This window comes from Triturus cristatus, chromosome 11 (genome assembly GCF_964204655.1).
Source record: "Triturus cristatus chromosome 11, aTriCri1.1, whole genome shotgun sequence".
Lineage (NCBI taxonomy): Eukaryota > Metazoa > Chordata > Amphibia > Caudata > Salamandridae > Triturus > Triturus cristatus.
Window position 1 is genome coordinate 937,194,721 of NC_140594.1, and position 21,274 is coordinate 937,215,994.

Consider the following 21,274-nt stretch of genomic DNA (forward strand, 5'->3'; position numbering starts at 1 on the left):
ACAGAAATGATTTTAGCAGTACAAGGAATCCTCGTCAAACGCTTAGTAATAGCTGGGACCACTGAAAACTGAGGAACCACTATTTTGTTAACTTAACGCAAATCAATCACGAAACTTCTCATTTTGTATGAACGTACGTTTGAGGATAAGAGTCTCATCTTCACCATTTCTGAAGTGGTGGGAATTGGCTAAAATTATTCCCATGAACTGTAGCATAGCCCTTACTCTCAACTTATCAGCTGGCTTAATTGCTACTGGTGTACCATATCCTAAAACAAAAGAAGTAAGAATGGTTCACTGCCACTTGGCTGGCAAAAACATCTATTGATCTATGTCCTAATGTACGCGCTACAGTTGTTTAGAGAGTATTAGCAAATGCGGCAAGGGATGCAGAGAAGTATGTGAGGATAAAAAGCTAAAATTGAGATTTGATTTTCTAATGAGCTGTTGATTTTCACAATAAAAGACTCCATAGTATTGATCTGTTTACCCTTTATAAAAATCAAGATTTTTTTGTATTGCTTATAGAAAATGTGCCAACAGTGGACTTTTCCATCTGCAGATTATACTGAATGACCACCGGTGGCAGTGTTTCACAACCGAGTTTCTCTGAATTGCCGAGACTGAAGGAAAAAAAAAAAGGAAGTCTTCCGGCATACGGCATCATTTTACCAATTTATATGGTAAGTAAAACTCCCAATCATTCCTTTAGGCATTAAAAAGTTCACAGCATCAGCATGTCCTCACTAGCTTGTAGTGGGAGACTGTGCCTGAATAGAATTTCTGTCAAGCTGAAAGTAATATGGATCACATTGTGTTGGTCATAATAATTCATAAAAGCCCAGCTGTCTCCAACGCTACTAAAGCCTGCTTTAGATCCTGGAACTAGCAATGTTCCATTCGAGCAAATTGCTGCCTTTGAGGCTGAAATGTACTACCTCATTTCAGAACGAGCGTGTTACATTCTCACGGAAGGAAGCTCATTTCACCTCTTCTCCTGCACTCCGTATGTTGGACTCTGATACTCAAGATGGATTGTTAAGGATAATCTGTTTATGTATCTCCATCCGACTTTCAAAAAGGCCCCAGTGCTTTTGAGTGGTTCAGAGTCCTTTACCATTCCCCCTCCTACTTGCCTTGTAGTCATGAATACAGATAGTAACCTACTGCATAACTTCTGATCTCATCCTCCTGTGTGGTCAGCTGCCACAAGGACAATTGGTCCAGTGGTGCGCTGACATCATACAGCTAATCAGATGTTGTCTGACATGAGGGCCACTCTGTTGCCTAGCAAGCTGACATCATAAAGCTAAAGCAAGATGTTGTCGGACATGAGGGCCACTCTGTTGGCTAACAAGCAGTAGGATACATTGATGTTGGTAACTAAATGAGTAGCAGGGTGGACAGGATGTCCAACTGAAAACTAAGATGAAAGAAATTAGGAAAGTTTTTGAGACTTCTCATTTTGTATCAACGTACGTTTGAGGATAAGAGTCATCTTCCCATTTCTGAAGTGGTGGGAATTGGCTAAAATGGAGATGGTCATTATGCTATTCATAGTTTTTATTATTCCCATGAACTGTGGCATAACCCTTACTCTCAACTTATCAGCTGGCTTAATTGCTACTGGTGTACCATATCCTAAAACAAAAGAAGTAAGAATGGTTCACTGCCACTTGGCTGGCAAAAACATCTATTGATCTATGTCCTAATGTACGCGCTACAGTTGTTTAGAGAGTATTAGCAAATGAGGCAAGGGATGCAGAGAAGTATGTGAGGATAAAAAGGTAAAATTGAGATTTGATTTTCTAATGAGCTGTTGATTTTCACAATAAAAGACTCCATAGTATTGATCTGTTTACCCTTTATAAAAATCAAGATTTTTTTTGTATTGCTTATAGAAAATGTGCCAACAGTGGACTTTTCCATCTGCAGATTATACTGAATGACCACCGGTGGCAGTGTTTCACAACCGAGTTTCTCTGAATTGCCGAGACTGAAGGGAAAAAAAAAAAAGGAAGTCTTCCGGCATACGGCATCATTTTACCAATTTATATGGTAAGTAAAACTCCCAATCATTCCTTTAGGCATTAAAAAGTTCACAGCATCAGCATGTCCTCACTAGCTTGTAGTGGGAGACTGTGCCTGAATAGAATTTCTGTCAAGCTGAAAGTAATATGGATCACATTGTGTTGGTCATAATAATTCATAAAAGCCCGGCTGTCTCCAACGCTACTAAAGCCTGCTTTAGATCCTGGAACTAGCAATGTTCCATTCGAGCAAATTGCTGCCTTTGAGGCTGAAATGTACTACCTCATTTCAGAACGAGCGTGTTACATTCTCACGGAAGGAAGCTCATTTCACCTCTTCTCCTGCACTCCGTATGTTGGACTCTGATACTCAAGATGGATTGTTAAGGATAATCTGTTTATGTATCTCCATCCGACTTTCAAAAAGGCCCCAGTGCTTTGAGTGGTTCAGAGTCCTTTACCATTCCCCCTCCTACTTGCCTTGTAGTCATGAATACAGATAGTAACCTACTGCATAACTTCTGATCTCATCCTCCTGTGTGGTCAGCTGCCACAAGGACAATTGGTCCAGTGGTGCGCTGACATCATAAAGCTAATCAGATGTTGTCTGACATGAGGGCCACTCTGTTGCCTAGCAAGCTGACATCATAAAGCTAAAGCAAGATGTTGTCGGACATGAGGGCCACTCTGTTGGCTAACAAGCAGTAGGATACATTGATGTTGGTAACTAAATGAGTAGCAGGGTGGACAGGATGTCCAACTGAAAACTAAGATGAAAGAAATTAGGAAAGTTTTTGAGACTTCTCATTTTGTATCAACGTACGTTTGAGGATAAGAGTCATCTTCACCATTTCTGAAGTGGTGGGAATTGGCTAAAATGGAGATGGTCATTATGCTATTCATAGTTTTTATTATTCCCATGAACTGTGGCATAACCCTTACTCTCAACTGATCAGCTGGCTTAATTGCTACTGGTGTACCATATCCTAAAAAAAAAGAAGTAAGAATGGTTCACTGCCACTTGGCTGGCGAAAACATCTATTGATCTATGTCCTAATGTACGCGCTACAGTTGTTTAGAGAGTATTAGCAAATGAGGCAAGGGATGCAGAGAAGTATGTGAGGATAAAAAGCTAAAATTGAGATTTGATTTTCTAATGAGCTGTTGATTTTCACAATAAAAGACTCCATAGTATTGATCTGTTTACCCTTTATAAAAATCCAGATTTTTTTGTATTGCTTATAGAAAATGTGCCAACAGTGGACTTTTCCATCTGCAGATTATACTGAATGACCACCGGTGGCAGTGTTTCACAACCGAGTTTCTCTGAATTGCCGAGACTGAAGGAAAAAAAAAAAGGAAGTCTTCCGGCATACGGCATCATTTTACCAATTTATATGGTAAGTAAACCTCCCAATCATTCCTTTAGGCATTAAAAAGTTCACAGCATCAGCATGTCCTCACTAGCTTGTAGTGGGAGACTGTGCCTGAATAGAATTTCTGTCAAGCTGAAAGTAATATGGATCACATTGTGTTGGTCATAATAATTCATAAAAGCCCGGCTGTCTCCAACGCTACTAAAGCCTGCTTTAGATCCTGGAACTAGCAATGTTCCATTCGAGCAAATTGCTGCCTTTGAGGCTGAAATGTACTACCTCATTTCAGAACGAGCGTGTTACATTCTCACGGAAGGAAGCTCATTTCACCTCTTCTCCTGCACTCCGTATGTTGGACTCTGATACTCAAGATGGATTGTTAAGGATAATCTGTTTATGTATCTCCATCCGACTTTCAAAAAGGCCCCAGTGCTTTGAGTGGTTCAGAGTCCTTTACCATTCCCCCTCCTACTTGCCTTGTAGTCATGAATACAGATAGTAACCTACTGCATAACTTCTGATCTCATCCTCCTGTGTGGTCAGCTGCCACAAGGACAATTGGTCCAGTGGTGCGCTGACATCATAAAGCTAATCAGATGTTGTCTGACATGAGGGCCACTCTGTTGCCTAGCAAGCTGACATCATAAAGCTAAAGCAAGATGTTGTCGGACATGAGGGCCACTCTGTTGGCTAACAAGCAGTAGGATACATTGATGTTGGTAACTAAATGAGTAGCAGGGTGGACAGGATGTCCAACTGAAAACTAAGATGAAAGAAATTAGGAAAGTTTTTGAGACTTCTCATTTTGTATCAACGTACGTTTGAGGATAAGAGTCATCTTCACCATTTCTGAAGTGGTGGGAATTGGCTAAAATGGAGATGGTCATTATGCTATTCATAGTTTTTATTATTCCCATGAACTGTGGCATAACCCTTACTCTCAACTGATCAGCTGGCTTAATTGCTACTGGTGTACCATATCCTAAAAAAAAAGAAGTAAGAATGGTTCACTGCCACTTGGCTGGCGAAAACATCTATTGATCTATGTCCTAATGTACGCGCTACAGTTGTTTAGAGAGTATTAGCAAATGAGGCAAGGGATGCAGAGAAGTATGTGAGGATAAAAAGCTAAAATTGAGATTTGATTTTCTAATGAGCTGTTGATTTTCACAATAAAAGACTCCATAGTATTGATCTGTTTACCCTTTATAAAAATCCAGATTTTTTTGTATTGCTTATAGAAAATGTGCCAACAGTGGACTTTTCCATCTGCAGATTATACTGAATGACCACCGGTGGCAGTGTTTCACAACCGAGTTTCTCTGAATTGCCGAGACTGAAGGAAAAAAAAAAAGGAAGTCTTCCGGCATACGGCATCATTTTACCAATTTATATGGTAAGTAAACCTCCCAATCATTCCTTTAGGCATTAAAAAGTTCACAGCATCAGCATGTCCTCACTAGCTTGTAGTGGGAGACTGTGCCTGAATAGAATTTCTGTCAAGCTGAAAGTAATATGGATCACATTGTGTTGGTCATAATAATTCATAAAAGCCCAGCTGTCTCCAACGCTACTAAAGCCTGCTTTAGATCCTGGAACTAGCAATGTTCCATTCGAGCAAATTGCTGCCTTTGAGGCTGAAATGTACTACCTCATTTCAGAACGAGCGTGTTACATTCTCACGGAAGGAAGCTCATTTCACCTCTTCTCCTGCACTCCGTATGTTGGACTCTGATACTCAAGATGGATTGTTAAGGATAATCTGTTTATGTATCTCCATCCGACTTTCAAAAAGGCCCCAGTGCTTTTGAGTGGTTCAGAGTCCTTTACCATTCCCCCTCCTACTTGCCTTGTAGTCATGAATACAGATAGTAACCTACTGCATAACTTCTGATCTCATCCTCCTGTGTGGTCAGCTGCCACAAGGACAATTGGTCCAGTGGTGCGCTGACATCATACAGCTAATCAGATGTTGTCTGACATGAGGGCCACTCTGTTGCCTAGCAAGCTGACATCATAAAGCTAAAGCAAGATGTTGTCGGACATGAGGGCCACTCTGTTGGCTAACAAGCAGTAGGATACATTGATGTTGGTAACTAAATGAGTAGCAGGGTGGACAGGATGTCCAACTGAAAACTAAGATGAAAGAAATTAGGAAAGTTTTTGAGACTTCTCATTTTGTATCAACGTACGTTTGAGGATAAGAGTCATCTTCCCATTTCTGAAGTGGTGGGAATTGGCTAAAATGGAGATGGTCATTATGCTATTCATAGTTTTTATTATTCCCATGAACTGTGGCATAACCCTTACTCTCAACTTATCAGCTGGCTTAATTGCTACTGGTGTACCATATCCTAAAACAAAAGAAGTAAGAATGGTTCACTGCCACTTGGCTGGCAAAAACATCTATTGATCTATGTCCTAATGTACGCGCTACAGTTGTTTAGAGAGTATTAGCAAATGAGGCAAGGGATGCAGAGAAGTATGTGAGGATAAAAAGGTAAAATTGAGATTTGATTTTCTAATGAGCTGTTGATTTTCACAATAAAAGACTCCATAGTATTGATCTGTTTACCCTTTATAAAAATCAAGATTTTTTTTGTATTGCTTATAGAAAATGTGCCAACAGTGGACTTTTCCATCTGCAGATTATACTGAATGACCACCGGTGGCAGTGTTTCACAACCGAGTTTCTCTGAATTGCCGAGACTGAAGGAAAAAAAAAAAAAGGAAGTCTTCCGGCATACGGCATCATTTTACCAATTTATATGGTAAGTAAAACTCCCAATCATTCCTTTAGGCATTAAAAAGTTCACAGCATCAGCATGTCCTCACTAGCTTGTAGTGGGAGACTGTGCCTGAATAGAATTTCTGTCAAGCTGAAAGTAATATGGATCACATTGTGTTGGTCATAATAATTCATAAAAGCCCGGCTGTCTCCAACGCTACTAAAGCCTGCTTTAGATCCTGGAACTAGCAATGTTCCATTCGAGCAAATTGCTGCCTTTGAGGCTGAAATGTACTACCTCATTTCAGAACGAGCGTGTTACATTCTCACGGAAGGAAGCTCATTTCACCTCTTCTCCTGCACTCCGTATGTTGGACTCTGATACTCAAGATGGATTGTTAAGGATAATCTGTTTATGTATCTCCATCCGACTTTCAAAAAGGCCCCAGTGCTTTGAGTGGTTCAGAGTCCTTTACCATTCCCCCTCCTACTTGCCTTGTAGTCATGAATACAGATAGTAACCTACTGCATAACTTCTGATCTCATCCTCCTGTGTGGTCAGCTGCCACAAGGACAATTGGTCCAGTGGTGCGCTGACATCATAAAGCTAATCAGATGTTGTCTGACATGAGGGCCACTCTGTTGCCTAGCAAGCTGACATCATAAAGCTAAAGCAAGATGTTGTCGGACATGAGGGCCACTCTGTTGGCTAACAAGCAGTAGGATACATTGATGTTGGTAACTAAATGAGTAGCAGGGTGGACAGGATGTCCAACTGAAAACTAAGATGAAAGAAATTAGGAAAGTTTTTGAGACTTCTCATTTTGTATCAACGTACGTTTGAGGATAAGAGTCATCTTCACCATTTCTGAAGTGGTGGGAATTGGCTAAAATGGAGATGGTCATTATGCTATTCATAGTTTTTATTATTCCCATGAACTGTGGCATAACCCTTACTCTCAACTGATCAGCTGGCTTAATTGCTACTGGTGTACCATATCCTAAAAAAAAAGAAGTAAGAATGGTTCACTGCCACTTGGCTGGCGAAAACATCTATTGATCTATGTCCTAATGTACGCGCTACAGTTGTTTAGAGAGTATTAGCAAATGAGGCAAGGGATGCAGAGAAGTATGTGAGGATAAAAAGCTAAAATTGAGATTTGATTTTCTAATGAGCTGTTGATTTTCACAATAAAAGACTCCATAGTATTGATCTGTTTACCCTTTATAAAAATCCAGATTTTTTTGTATTGCTTATAGAAAATGTGCCAACAGTGGACTTTTCCATCTGCAGATTATACTGAATGACCACCGGTGGCAGTGTTTCACAACCGAGTTTCTCTGAATTGCCGAGACTGAAGGAAAAAAAAAAAGGAAGTCTTCCGGCATACGGCATCATTTTACCAATTTATATGGTAAGTAAACCTCCCAATCATTCCTTTAGGCATTAAAAAGTTCACAGCATCAGCATGTCCTCACTAGCTTGTAGTGGGAGACTGTGCCTGAATAGAATTTCTGTCAAGCTGAAAGTAATATGGATCACATTGTGTTGGTCATAATAATTCATAAAAGCCCGGCTGTCTCCAACGCTACTAAAGCCTGCTTTAGATCCTGGAACTAGCAATGTTCCATTCGAGCAAATTGCTGCCTTTGAGGCTGAAATGTACTACCTCATTTCAGAACGAGCGTGTTACATTCTCACGGAAGGAAGCTCATTTCACCTCTTCTCCTGCACTCCGTATGTTGGACTCTGATACTCAAGATGGATTGTTAAGGATAATCTGTTTATGTATCTCCATCCGACTTTCAAAAAGGCCCCAGTGCTTTGAGTGGTTCAGAGTCCTTTACCATTCCCCCTCCTACTTGCCTTGTAGTCATGAATACAGATAGTAACCTACTGCATAACTTCTGATCTCATCCTCCTGTGTGGTCAGCTGCCACAAGGACAATTGGTCCAGTGGTGCGCTGACATCATAAAGCTAATCAGATGTTGTCTGACATGAGGGCCACTCTGTTGTCTAGCAAGCTGACATCATAAAGCTAAAGCAAGATGTTGTCGGACATGAGGGCCACTCTGTTGGCTAACAAGCAGTCGGATACATTGATGTTGGTAACTAAATGAGTAGCAGGGTGGACAGGATGTCCAACTGAAAACTAAGATGAAAGAAATTAGGAAAGTTTTTGAGACTTCTCGTTTTGTATCAACGTACGTTTGAGGATAAGAGTCATCTTCACCATTTCTGAAGTGGTGGGAATTGGCTAAAATGGAGATGGTCATTATGCTATTCATAGTTTTTATTATTCCCATGAACTGTGGCATAACCCTTACTCTCAACTTATCAGCTGGCTTAATTGCTACTGGTGTACCATATCCTAAAACAAAAGAAGTGAGAATGGTTCACTGCCACTTGGCTGGCAAAAACATCTATTGATCTATGTCCTAATGTACGCGCTACAGTTGTTTAGAGAGTTTTAGCAAATGAGGCAAGGGATGCAGAGAAGTATGCGAGGATAAAAAGCTAAAATTGAGATTTGATTTTCTAATGAGCTGTTGATTTACACAATAAAAGACTCCATAGTATTGATCTGTTTACCCTTTATAAAAATCAAGATTTTTTTGTATTGCTTATAGAAAATGTGCCAACAGTGGACTTTTCCATCTGCAGATTATACTGAATGACCACCGGTGGCAGTGTTTCACAACCGAGTTTCTCTGAATTGCCGAGACTGAAGGAAAAAAAAAAAGGAAGTCTTCCGGCATACGGCATCATTTTACCAATTTATATGGTAAGTAAAACTCCCAATCATTCCTTTAGGCATTAAAAAGTTCACAGCATCAGCATGTCCTCACTAGCTTGTAGTGGGAGACTGTGCCTGAATAGAATTTCTGTCAAGCTGAAAGTAATATGGATCACATTGTGTTGGTCATAATAATTCATAAAAGCCCGGCTGTCTCCAACGCTACTAAAGCCTGCTTTAGATCCTGGAACTAGCAATGTTCCATTCGAGCAAATTGCTGCCTTTGAGGCTGAAATGTACTACCTCATTTCAGAACGAGCGTGTTACATTCTCACGGAAGGAAGCTCATTTCACCTCTTCTCCTGCACTCCGTATGTTGGACTCTGATACTCAAGATGGATTGTTAAGGATAATCTGTTTATGTATCTCCATCCGACTTTCAAAAAGGCCCCAGTGCTTTGAGTGGTTCAGAGTCCTTTACCATTCCCCCTCCTACTTGCCTTGTAGTCATGAATACAGATAGTAACCTACTGCATAACTTCTGATGTCATCCTCCTGTGTGGTCAGCTGCCACAAGGACAATTGGTCCAGTGGTGCGCTGACATCATAAAGCTAATCAGATGTTGTCTGACATGAGGGCCACTCTGTTGCCTAGCAAGCTGACATCATAAAGCTAAAGCAAGATGTTGTCGGACATGAGGGCCACTCTGTTGGCTAACAAGCAGTCGGATACATTGATGTTGGTAACTAAATGAGTAGCAGGGTGGACAGGATGTCCAACTGAAAACTAAGATGAAAGAAATTAGGAAAGTTTTTGAGACTTCTCGTTTTGTATCAACGTACGTTTGAGGATAAGAGTCATCTTCACCATTTCTGAAGTGGTGGGAATTGGCTAAAATGGAGATGGTCATTATGCTATTCATAGTTTTTATTATTCCCATGAACTGTGGCATAACCCTTACTCTCAACTTATCAGCTGGCTTAATTGCTACTGGTGTACCATATCCTAAAACAAAAGAAGTAAGAATGGTTCACTGCCACTTGGCTGGCCAAAACATCTATTGATCTATGTCCTAATGTACGCGCTACAGTTGTTTAGAGAGTATTAGCAAATGAGGCAAGGGATGCAGAGAAGTATGTGAGGATAAAAAGCTAAAATTGAGATTTGATTTTCTAATGAGCTGTTGATTTACACAATAAAAGACTCCATAGTATTGATCTGTTTACCCTTTATAAAAATCAAGATTTTTTTGTATTGCTTATAGAAAATGTGCCAACAGTGGACTTTTCCATCTGCTGATTATACTGAATGACCACCGGTGGCAGTGTTTCACAACAGTTTCTCTGAATTGCCGAGACTGAAGAAAAAAAAAAAAAGGAAGTCTTCCGGCATACGGCATCATTTTACCAATTTATATGGTAAGTAAAACTCCCAATCATTCCTTTAGGCATTAAAAAGTTCACAGCATCAGCATGTCCTCACTAGCTTGTAGTGGGAGACTGTGCCTGAATAGAATTTCTGTCAAGCTGAAAGTAATATGGATCACATTGTGTTGGTCATAATAATTCATAAAAGCCCGGCTGTCTCCAACGCTACTAAAGCCTGCTTTAGATCCTGGAACTAGCAATGTTCCATTCGAGCAAATTGCTGCCTTTGAGGCTGAAATGTACTACCTCATTTCAGAACGAGCGTGTTACATTCTCACGGAAGGAAGCTCATTTCACCTCTTCTCCTGCACTCCCTATGTTGTACTCTGATACTCAAGATGGATTGTTAAGGATAATCTGTTTATGTATCTCCATCCGACTTTCAAAAAGGCCCCAGTGCTTTGAGTGGTTCAGAGTCCTTTACCATTCCCCCTCCTACTTGCCTTGTAGTCATGAATACAGATAGTAACCTACTGCATAACTTCTGATCTCATCCTCCTGTGTGGTCAGCTGCCACAAGGACAATTGGTCCAGTGGTGCGCTGACATCATAAAGCTAATCAGATGTTGTCTGACATGAGGGCCACTCTGTTGCCTAGCAAGCTGACATCATAAAGCTAAAGCAAGATGTTGTCGGACATGAGGGCCACTCTGTTGGCTAACAAGCAGTAGGATACATTGATGTTGGTAACTAAATGAGTAGCAGGGTGGACAGGATGTCCAACTGAAAACTAAGATGAAAGAAATTAGGAAAGTTTTTGAGACTTGTCATTTTGTATCAACGTACGTTTGAGGATAAGAGTCATCTTCACCATTTCTGAAGTGGTGGGAATTGGCTAAAATGGAGATGGTCATTATGCTATTCATAGTTTTTATTATTCCCATGAACTGTGGCATAACCCTTACTCTCAACTTATCAGCTGGCTTAATTGCTACTGGTGTACCATATCCTAAAACAAAAGAAGTGAGAATGGTTCACTGCCACTTGGCTGGCAAAAACATCTATTGATCTATGTCCTAATGTACGCGCTACAGTTGTTTAGAGAGTTTTAGCAAATGAGGCAAGGGATGCAGAGAAGTATGCGAGGATAAAAAGCTAAAATTGAGATTTGATTTTCTAATGAGCTGTTGATTTACACAATAAAAGACTCCATAGTATTGATCTGTTTACCCTTTATAAAAATCAAGATTTTTTTGTATCGCTTATAGAAAATGTGCTAACAGTGGACTTTTCCATCTGCAGATTATACTGAATGACCACCGGTGGCAGTGTTTCACAACCGAGTTTCTCTGAATTGCCGAGACTGAAGGAAAAAAAAAAAAAGGAAGTCTTCCGGCATACGGCATCATTTTACCAATTTATATGGTAAGTAAAACTCCCAATCATTCCTTTAGGCATTAAAAAGTTCACAGCATCAGCATGTCCTCACTAGCTTGTAGTGGGAGACTGTGCCTGAATAGAATTTCTGTCAAGCTGAAAGTAATATGGATCACATTGTGTTGGTCATAATAATTCATAAAAGCCCGGCTGTCTCCAACGCTACTAAAGCCTGCTTTAGATCCTGGAACTAGCAATGTTCCATTCGAGCAAATTGCTGCCTTTGAGGCTGAAATGTACTACCTCATTTCAGAACGAGCGTGTTACATTCTCAAGGAAGGAAGCTCATTTCACCTCTTCTCCTGCACTCCCTATGTTGGACTCTGATACTCAAGATGGATTGTTAAGGATAATCTGTTTATGTATCTCCATCCGACTTTCAAAAAGGCCCCAGTGCTTTGAGTGGTTCAGAGTCCTTTACCATTCCCCCTCCTACTTGCCTTGTAGTCATGAATACAGATAGTAACCTACTGCATAACTTCTGATCTCATCCTCCTGTGTGGTCAGCTGCCACAAGGACAATTGGTCCAGTGGTGCGCTGACATCATAAAGCTAATCAGATGTTGTCTGACATGAGGGCCACTCTGTTGCCTAGCAAGCTGACATCATAAAGCTAAAGCAAGATGTTGTCGGACATGAGGGCCACTCTGTTGGCTAACAAGCAGTAGGATACATTGATGTTGGTAACTAAATGAGTAGCAGGGTGGACAGGATGTCCAACTGAAAACTAAGATGAAAGAAATTAGGAAAGTTTTTGAGACTTGTCATTTTGTATCAACGTACGTTTGAGGATAAGAGTCATCTTCACCATTTCTGAAGTGGTGGGAATTGGCTAAAATGGAGATGGTCATTATGCTATTCATAGTTTTTATTATTCCCATGAACTGTGGCATAACCCTTACTCTCAACTTATCAGCTGGCTTAATTGCTACTGGTGTACCATATCCTAAAACAAAAGAAGTGAGAATGGTTCACTGCCACTTGGCTGGCAAAAACATCTATTGATCTATGTCCTAATGTACGCGCTACAGTTGTTTAGAGAGTTTTAGCAAATGAGGCAAGGGATGCAGAGAAGTATGCGAGGATAAAAAGCTAAAATTGAGATTTGATTTTCTAATGAGCTGTTGATTTACACAATAAAAGACTCCATAGTATTGATCTGTTTACCCTTTATAAAAATCAAGATTTTTTTGTATCGCTTATAGAAAATGTGCTAACAGTGGACTTTTCCATCTGCAGATTATACTGAATGACCACCGGTGGCAGTGTTTCACAACCGAGTTTCTCTGAATTGCCGAGACTGAAGGAAAAAAAAAAAAAGGAAGTCTTCCGGCATACGGCATCATTTTACCAATTTATATGGTAAGTAAAACTCCCAATCATTCCTTTAGGCATTAAAAAGTTCACAGCATCAGCATGTCCTCACTAGCTTGTAGTGGGAGACTGTGCCTGAATAGAATTTCTGTCAAGCTGAAAGTAATATGGATCACATTGTGTTGGTCATAATAATTCATAAAAGCCCGGCTGTCTCCAACGCTACTAAAGCCTGCTTTAGATCCTGGAACTAGCAATGTTCCATTCGAGCAAATTGCTGCCTTTGAGGCTGAAATGTACTACCTCATTTCAGAACGAGCGTGTTACATTCTCAAGGAAGGAAGCTCATTTCACCTCTTCTCCTGCACTCCCTATGTTGGACTCTGATACTCAAGATGGATTGTTAAGGATAATCTGTTTATGTATCTCCATCCGACTTTCAAAAAGGCCCCAGTGCTTTGAGTGGTTCAGAGTCCTTTACCATTCCCCCTCCTACTTGCCTTGTAGTCATGAATACAGATAGTAACCTACTGCATAACTTCTGATCTCATCCTCCTGTGTGGTCAGCTGCCACAAGGACAATTGGTCCAGTGGTGCGCTGACATCATAAAGCTAATCAGATGTTGTCTGACATGAGGGCCACTCTGTTGCCTAGCAAGCTGACATCATAAAGCTAAAGCAAGATGTTGTCGGACATGAGGGCCACTCTGTTGGCTAACAAGCAGTAGGATACATTGATGTTGGTAACTAAATGAGTAGCAGGGTGGACAGGATGTCCAACTGAAAACTAAGATGAAAGAAATTAGGAAAGTTTTTGAGACTTCTCGTTTTGTATCAACGTACGTTTGAGGATAAGAGTCATCTTCACCATTTCTGAAGTGGTGGGAATTGGCTAAAATGGAGATGGTCATTATGCTATTCATAGTTTTTATTATTCCCATGAACTGTGGCATAACCCTTACTCTCAACTTATCAGCTGGCTTAATTGCTACTGGTGTACCATATCCTAAAACAAAAGAAGTGAGAATGGTTCACTGCCACTTGGCTGGCAAAAACATCTATTGATCTATGTCCTAATGTACGCGCTACAGTTGTTTAGAGAGTTTTAGCAAATGAGGCAAGGGATGCAGAGAAGTATGCGAGGATAAAAAGCTAAAATTGAGATTTGATTTTCTAATGAGCTGTTGATTTACACAATAAAAGACTCCATAGTATTGATCTGTTTACCCATTATAAAAATCAAGATTTTTTTGTATTGCTTATAGAAAATGTGCCAACAGTGGACTTTTCCATCTGCTGATTATACTGAATGACCACCGGTGGCAGTGTTTCACAACAGTTTCTCTGAATTGCCGAGACTGAAGGAAAAAAAAAAGGAAGTCTTCCGGCATACGGCATCATTTTACCAATTTATATGGTAAGTAAAACTCCCAATCATTCCTTTAGGCATTAAAAAGTTCACAGCATCAGCATGTCCTCACTAGCTTGTAGTGGGAGACTGTGCCTGAATAGAATTTTTGTCAAGCTGAAAGTAATATGGATCACATTGTGTTGGTCATAATAATTCATAAAAGCCCGGCTGTCTCCAACGTTACTAAAGCCTGCTTTAGATCCTGGAACTAGCAATGTTCCATTCGAGCAAATTGCTGCCTTTGAGGCTGAAATGTACTACCTCATTTCAGAACGAGCGTGTTACATTCTCACGGAAGGAAGCTCATTTCACCTCTTCTCCTGCACTCCGTATGTTGGACTCTGATACTCAAGATGGATTGTTAAGGATAATCTGTTTATGTATCTCCATCCGACTTTCAAAAAGGCCCCAGTGCTTTGAGTGGTTCAGAGTCCTTTACCATTCCCCCTCCTACTTGCCTTGTAGTCATGAATACAGATAGTAACCTACTGCATAACTTCTGATGTCATCCTCCTGTGTGGTCAGCTGCCACAAGGACAATTGGTCCAGTGGTGCGCTGACATCATAAAGCTAATCAGATGTTGTCTGACATGAGGGCCACTCTGTTGCCTAGCAAGCTGACATCATAAAGCTAAAGCAAGATGTTGTCGGACATGAGGGCCACTCTGTTGGCTAACAAGCAGTCGGATACATTGATGTTGGTAACTAAATGAGTAGCAGGGTGGACAGGATGTCCAACTGAAAACTAAGATGAAAGAAATTAGGAAAGTTTTTGAGACTTCTCGTTTTGTATCAACGTACGTTTGAGGATAAGAGTCATCTTCACCATTTCTGAAGTGGTGGGAATTGGCTAAAATGGAGATGGTCATTATGCTATTCATAGTTTTTATTATTCCCATGAACTGTGGCATAACCCTTACTCTCAACTTATCAGCTGGCTTAATTGCTACTGGTGTACCATATCCTAAAACAAAAGAAGTGAGAATGGTTCACTGCCACTTGGCTGGCAAAAACATCTATTGATCTATGTCCTAATGTACGCGCTACAGTTGTTTAGAGAGTTTTAGCAAATGAGGCAAGGGATGCAGAGAAGTATGCGAGGATAAAAAGCTAAAATTGAGATTTGATTTTCTAATGAGCTGTTGATTTACACAATAAAAGACTCCATAGTATTGATCTGTTTACCCTTTATAAAAATCAAGATTTTTTTGTATCGCTTATAGAAAATGTGCTAACAGTGGACTTTTCCATCTGCAGATTATACTGAATGACCACCGGTGGCAGTGTTTCACAACCGAGTTTCTCTGAATTGCCGAGACTGAAGGAAAAAAAAAAAAAAGGAAGTCTTCCGGCATACGGCATCATTTTACCAATTTATATGGTAAGTAAAACTCCCAATCATTCCTTTAGGCATTAAAAAGTTCACAGCATCAGCATGTCCTCACTAGCTTGTAGTGGGAGACTGTGCCTGAATAGAATTTCTGTCAAGCTGAAAGTAATATGGATCACATTGTGTTGGTCATAATAATTCATAAAAGCCCGGCTGTCTCCAACGCTACTAAAGCCTGCTTTAGATCCTGGAACTAGCAATGTTCCATTCGAGCAAATTGCTGCCTTTGAGGCTGAAATGTACTACCTCATTTCAGAACGAGCGTGTTACATTCTCAAGGAAGGAAGCTCATTTCACCTCTTCTCCTGCACTCCCTATGTTGGACTCTGATACTCAAGATGGATTGTTAAGGATAATCTGTTTATGTATCTCCATCCGACTTTCAAAAAGGCCCCAGTGCTTTGAGTGGTTCAGAGTCCTTTACCATTCCCCCTCCTACTTGCCTTGTAGTCATGAATACAGATAGTAACCTACTGCATAACTTCTGATCTCATCCTCCTGTGTGGTCAGCTGCCACAAGGACAATTGGTCCAGTGGTGCGCTGACATCATAAAGCTAATCAGATGTTGTCTGACATGAGGGCCACTCTGTTGCCTAGCAAGCTGACATCATAAAGCTAAAGCAAGATGTTGTCGGACATGAGGGCCACTCTGTTGGCTAACAAGCAGTAGGATACATTGATGTTGGTAACTAAATGAGTAGCAGGGTGGACAGGATGTCCAACTGAAAACTAAGATGAAAGAAATTAGGAAAGTTTTTGAGACTTGTCATTTTGTATCAACGTACGTTTGAGGATAAGAGTCATCTTCACCATTTCTGAAGTGGTGGGAATTGGCTAAAATGGAGATGGTCATTATGCTATTCATAGTTTTTATTATTCCCATGAACTGTGGCATAACCCTTACTCTCAACTTATCAGCTGGCTTAATTGCTACTGGTGTACCATATCCTAAAACAAAAGAAGTAAGAATGGTTCACTGCCACTTGGCTGGCCAAAACATCTATTGATCTATGTCCTAATGTACGCGCTACAGTTGTTTAGAGAGTATTAGCAAATGAGGCAAGGGATGCAGAGAAGTATGTGAGGATAAAAAGCTAAAATTGAGATTTGATTTTCTAATGAGCTGTTGATTTACACAATAAAAGACTCCATAGTATTGATCTGTTTACCCTTTATAAAAATCAAGATTTTTTTGTATTGCTTATAGAAAATGTGCCAACAGTGGACTTTTCCATCTGCTGATTATACTGAATGACCACCGGTGGCAGTGTTTCACAACAGTTTCTCTGAATTGCCGAGACTGAAGAAAAAAACAAAAAAGGAAGTCTTCCGGCATACGGCATCATTTTACCAATTTATATGGTAAGTAAAACTCCCAATCATTCCTTTAGGCATTAAAAAGTTCACAGCATCAGCATGTCCTCACTAGCTTGTAGTGGGAGACTGTGCCTGAATAGAATTTCTGTCAAGCTGAAAGTAATATGGATCACATTGTGTTGGTCATAATAATTCATAAAAGCCCGGCTGTCTCCAACGCTACTAAAGCCTGCTTTAGATCCTGGAACTAGCAATGTTCCATTCGAGCAAATTGCTGCCTTTGAGGCTGAAATGTACTACCTCATTTCAGAACGAGCGTGTTACATTCTCACGGAAGGAAGCTCATTTCACCTCTTCTCCTGCACTCCCTATGTTGGACTCTGATACTCAAGATGGATTGTTAAGGATAATCTGTTTATGTATCTCCATCCGACTTTCAAAAAGGCCCCAGTGCTTTGAGTGGTTCAGAGTCCTTTACCATTCCCCCTCCTACTTGCCTTGTAGTCATGAATACAGATAGTAACCTACTGCATAACTTCTGATCTCATCCTCCTGTGTGGTCAGCTGCCACAAGGACAATTGGTCCAGTGGTGCGCTGACATCATAAAGCTAATCAGATGTTGTCTGACATGAGGGCCACTCTGTTGCCTAGCAAGCTGACATCATAAAGCTAAAGCAAGATGTTGTCGGACATGAGGGCCACTCTGTTGGCTAACAAGCAGTAGGATACATTGATGTTGGTAACTAAATGAGTAGCAGGGTGGACAGGATGTCCAACTGAAAACTAAGATGAAAGAAATTAGGAAAGTTTTTGAGACTTGTCATTTTGTATCAACGTACGTTTGAGGATAAGAGTCATCTTCACCATTTCTGAAGTGGTGGGAATTGGCTAAAATGGAGATGGTCATTATGCTATTCATAGTTTTTATTATTCCCATGAACTGTGGCATAACCCTTACTCTCAACTTATCAGCTGGCTTAATTGCTACTGGTGTACCATATCCTAAAACAAAAGAAGTGAGAATGGTTCACTGCCACTTGGCTGGCAAAAACATCTATTGATCTATGTCCTAATGTACGCGCTACAGTTGTTTAGAGAGTTTTAGCAAATGAGGCAAGGGATGCAGAGAAGTATGCGAGGATAAAAAGCTAAAATTGAGATTTGATTTTCTAATGAGCTGTTGATTTACACAATAAAAGACTCCATAGTATTGATCTGTTTACCCTTTATAAAAATCAAGATTTTTTTGTATCGCTTATAGAAAATGTGCTAACAGTGGACTTTTCCATCTGCAGATTATACTGAATGACCACCGGTGGCAGTGTTTCACAACCGAGTTTCTCTGAATTGCCGAGACTGAAGGAAAAAAAAAAAAAGGAAGTCTTCCGGCATACGGCATCATTTTACCAATTTATATGGTAAGTAAAACTCCCAATCATTCCTTTAGGCATTAAAAAGTTCACAGCATCAGCATGTCCTCACTAGCTTGTAGTGGGAGACTGTGCCTGAATAGAATTTCTGTCAAGCTGAAAGTAATATGGATCACATTGTGTTGGTCATAATAATTCATAAAAGCCCGGCTGTCTCCAACGCTACTAAAGCCTGCTTTAGATCCTGGAACTAGCAATGTTCCATTCGAGCAAATTGCTGCCTTTGAGGCTGAAATGTACTACCTCATTTCAGAACGAGCGTGTTACATTCTCAAGGAAGGAAGCTCATTTCACCTCTTCTCCTGCACTCCCTATGTTGGACTCTGATACTCAAGATGGATTGTTAAGGATAATCTGTTTATGTATCTCCATCCGACTTTCAAAAAGGCCCCAGTGCTTTGAGTGGTTCAGAGTCCTTTACCATTCCCCCTCCTACTTGCCTTGTAGTCATGAATACAGATAGTAACCTACTGCATAACTTCTGATCTCATCCTCCTGTGTGGTCAGCTGCCACAAGGACAATTGGTCCAGTGGTGCGCTGACATCATAAAGCTAATCAGATGTTGTCTGACATGAGGGCCACTCTGTTGCCTAGCAAGCTGACATCATAAAGCTAAAGCAAGATGTTGTCGGACATGAGGGCCACTCTGTTGGCTAACAAGCAGTAGGATACATTGATGTTGGTAACTAAATGAGTAGCAGGGTGGACAGGATGTCCAACTGAAAACTAAGATGAAAGAAATTAGGAAAGTTTTTGAGACTTGTCATTTTGTATCAACGTACGTTTGAGGATAAGAGTCATCTTCACCATTTCTGAAGTGGTGGGAATTGGCTAAAATGGAGATGGTCATTATGCTATTCATAGTTTTTATTATTCCCATGAACTGTGGCATAACCCTTACTCTCAACTTATCAGCTGGCTTAATTGCTACTGGTGTACCATATCCTAAAACAAAAGAAGTGAGAATGGTTCACTGCCACTTGGCTGGCAAAAACATCTATTGATCTATGTCCTAATGTACGCGCTACAGTTGTTTAGAGAGTTTTAGCAAATGAGGCAAGGGATGCAGAGAAGTATGCGAGGATAAAAAGCTAAAATTGAGATTTGATTTTCTAATGAGCTGTTGATTTACACAATAAAAGACTCCATAGTATTGATCTGTTTACCCATTATAAAAATCAAGATTTTTTTGTATTGCTTATAGAAAATGTGCCAACAGTGGACTTTTCCATCTGCTGATTATACTGAATGACCACCGGTGGCAGTGTTTCACAACAGTTTCTCTGAATTGCCGAGACTGAAGGAAAAAAAAAAGGAAGTCTTCCGGCATACGGCATCATTTTACCAATTTATATGGTAAGTAAAACTCCCAATCATTCCTTTAGGCATTAAAAAGTTCACAGCATCAGCATGTCCTCACTAGCTTGTAGTGGGAGACTGTGCCTGAATAGAATTTTTGTCAAGCTGAAAGTAATATGGATCACATTGTGTTGGTCATAATAATTCATAAAAGCCCGGCTGTCTCCAACGTTACTAAAGCCTGCTTTAGATCCTGGAACTAGCAATGTTCCATTCGAGCAAATTGCTGCCTTTGAGGCTGAAATGTACTACCTCATTTCAGAACGAGCGTGTTACATTCTCACGGAAGGAAGCTCATTTCACCTCTTCTCCTGCACTCCGTATGTTGGACTCTGATACTCAAGATGGATTGTTAAGGATAATCTGTTTATGTATCTCCATCCGACTTTCAAAAAGGCCCCAGTGCTTTGAGTGGTTCAGAGTCCTTTACCATTCCCCCTCCTACTTGCCTTGTAGTCATGAATACAGATAGTAACCTACTGCATAACTTCTGATGTCATCCTCCTGTGTGGTCAGCTGCCACAAGGACAATTGGTCCAGTGGTGCGCTGACATCATAAAGCTAATCAGATGTTGTCTGACATGAGGGCCACTCTGTTGCCTAGCAAGCTGACATCATAAAGCTAAAGCAAGATGTTGTCGGACATGAGGGCCACTCTGTTGGCTAACAAGCAGTCGGATACATTGATGTTGGTAACTAAATGAGTAGCAGGGTGGACAGGATGTCCAACTGAAAACTAAGATGAAAGAAATTAGGAAAGTTTTTGAGACTTCTCGTTTTGTATCAACGTACGTTTGAGGATAAGAGTCATCTTCACCATTTCTGAAGTGGTGGGAATTGGCTAAAATGGAGATGGTCATTATGCTATTCATAGTTTTTATTATTCCCATGAACTGTGGCATAACCCTTACTCTCAACTTATCAGCTGGCTTAATTGCTACTGGTGTACCATATCCTAAAACAAAAGAAGTGAGAATGGTTCACTGCCACTTGGCTGGCAAAAACATCTATTGATCTATGTCCTAATGTACGCGCTACAGTTGTTTAGAGAGTTTTAGCAAATGAGGCAAGGGATGCAGAGAAGTATGCGAGGATAAAAAGCTAAAATTGAGATTTGATTTTCTAATGAGCTGTTGATTTACACAATAAAAGACTCCATAGTATTGATCTGTTTACCCTTTATAAAAATCAAGATTTTTTTGTATCGCTTATAGAAAATGTGCTAACAGTGGACTTTTCCATCTGCAGATTATACTGAATGACCACCGGTGGCAGTGTTTCACAACCGAGTTTCTCTGAATTGCCGAGACTGAAGGAAAAAAAAAAAAAAGGAAGTCTTCCGGCATACGGCATCATTTTACCAATTTATATG

General features: G+C 40.3%; 1 long non-coding RNA gene across 1 annotated transcript; it reads left to right on the forward strand.

Moving 5' to 3' along the window:
• Positions 1-526: 526 nt before the first annotated feature.
• Positions 527-21,274, forward strand: LOC146785691 (uncharacterized). Its single transcript, XR_014970759.1, has 16 exons — positions 527-683; positions 1,902-2,058; positions 3,276-3,430; positions 4,648-4,802; positions 6,021-6,177; positions 7,395-7,549; positions 8,767-8,921; positions 10,139-10,292; positions 11,544-11,666; positions 12,918-13,040; positions 14,258-14,409; positions 15,661-15,784; positions 17,002-17,156; positions 18,408-18,530; positions 19,748-19,899; positions 21,151-21,274. It is a non-coding gene; the product is annotated as an uncharacterized LOC146785691 (long non-coding RNA).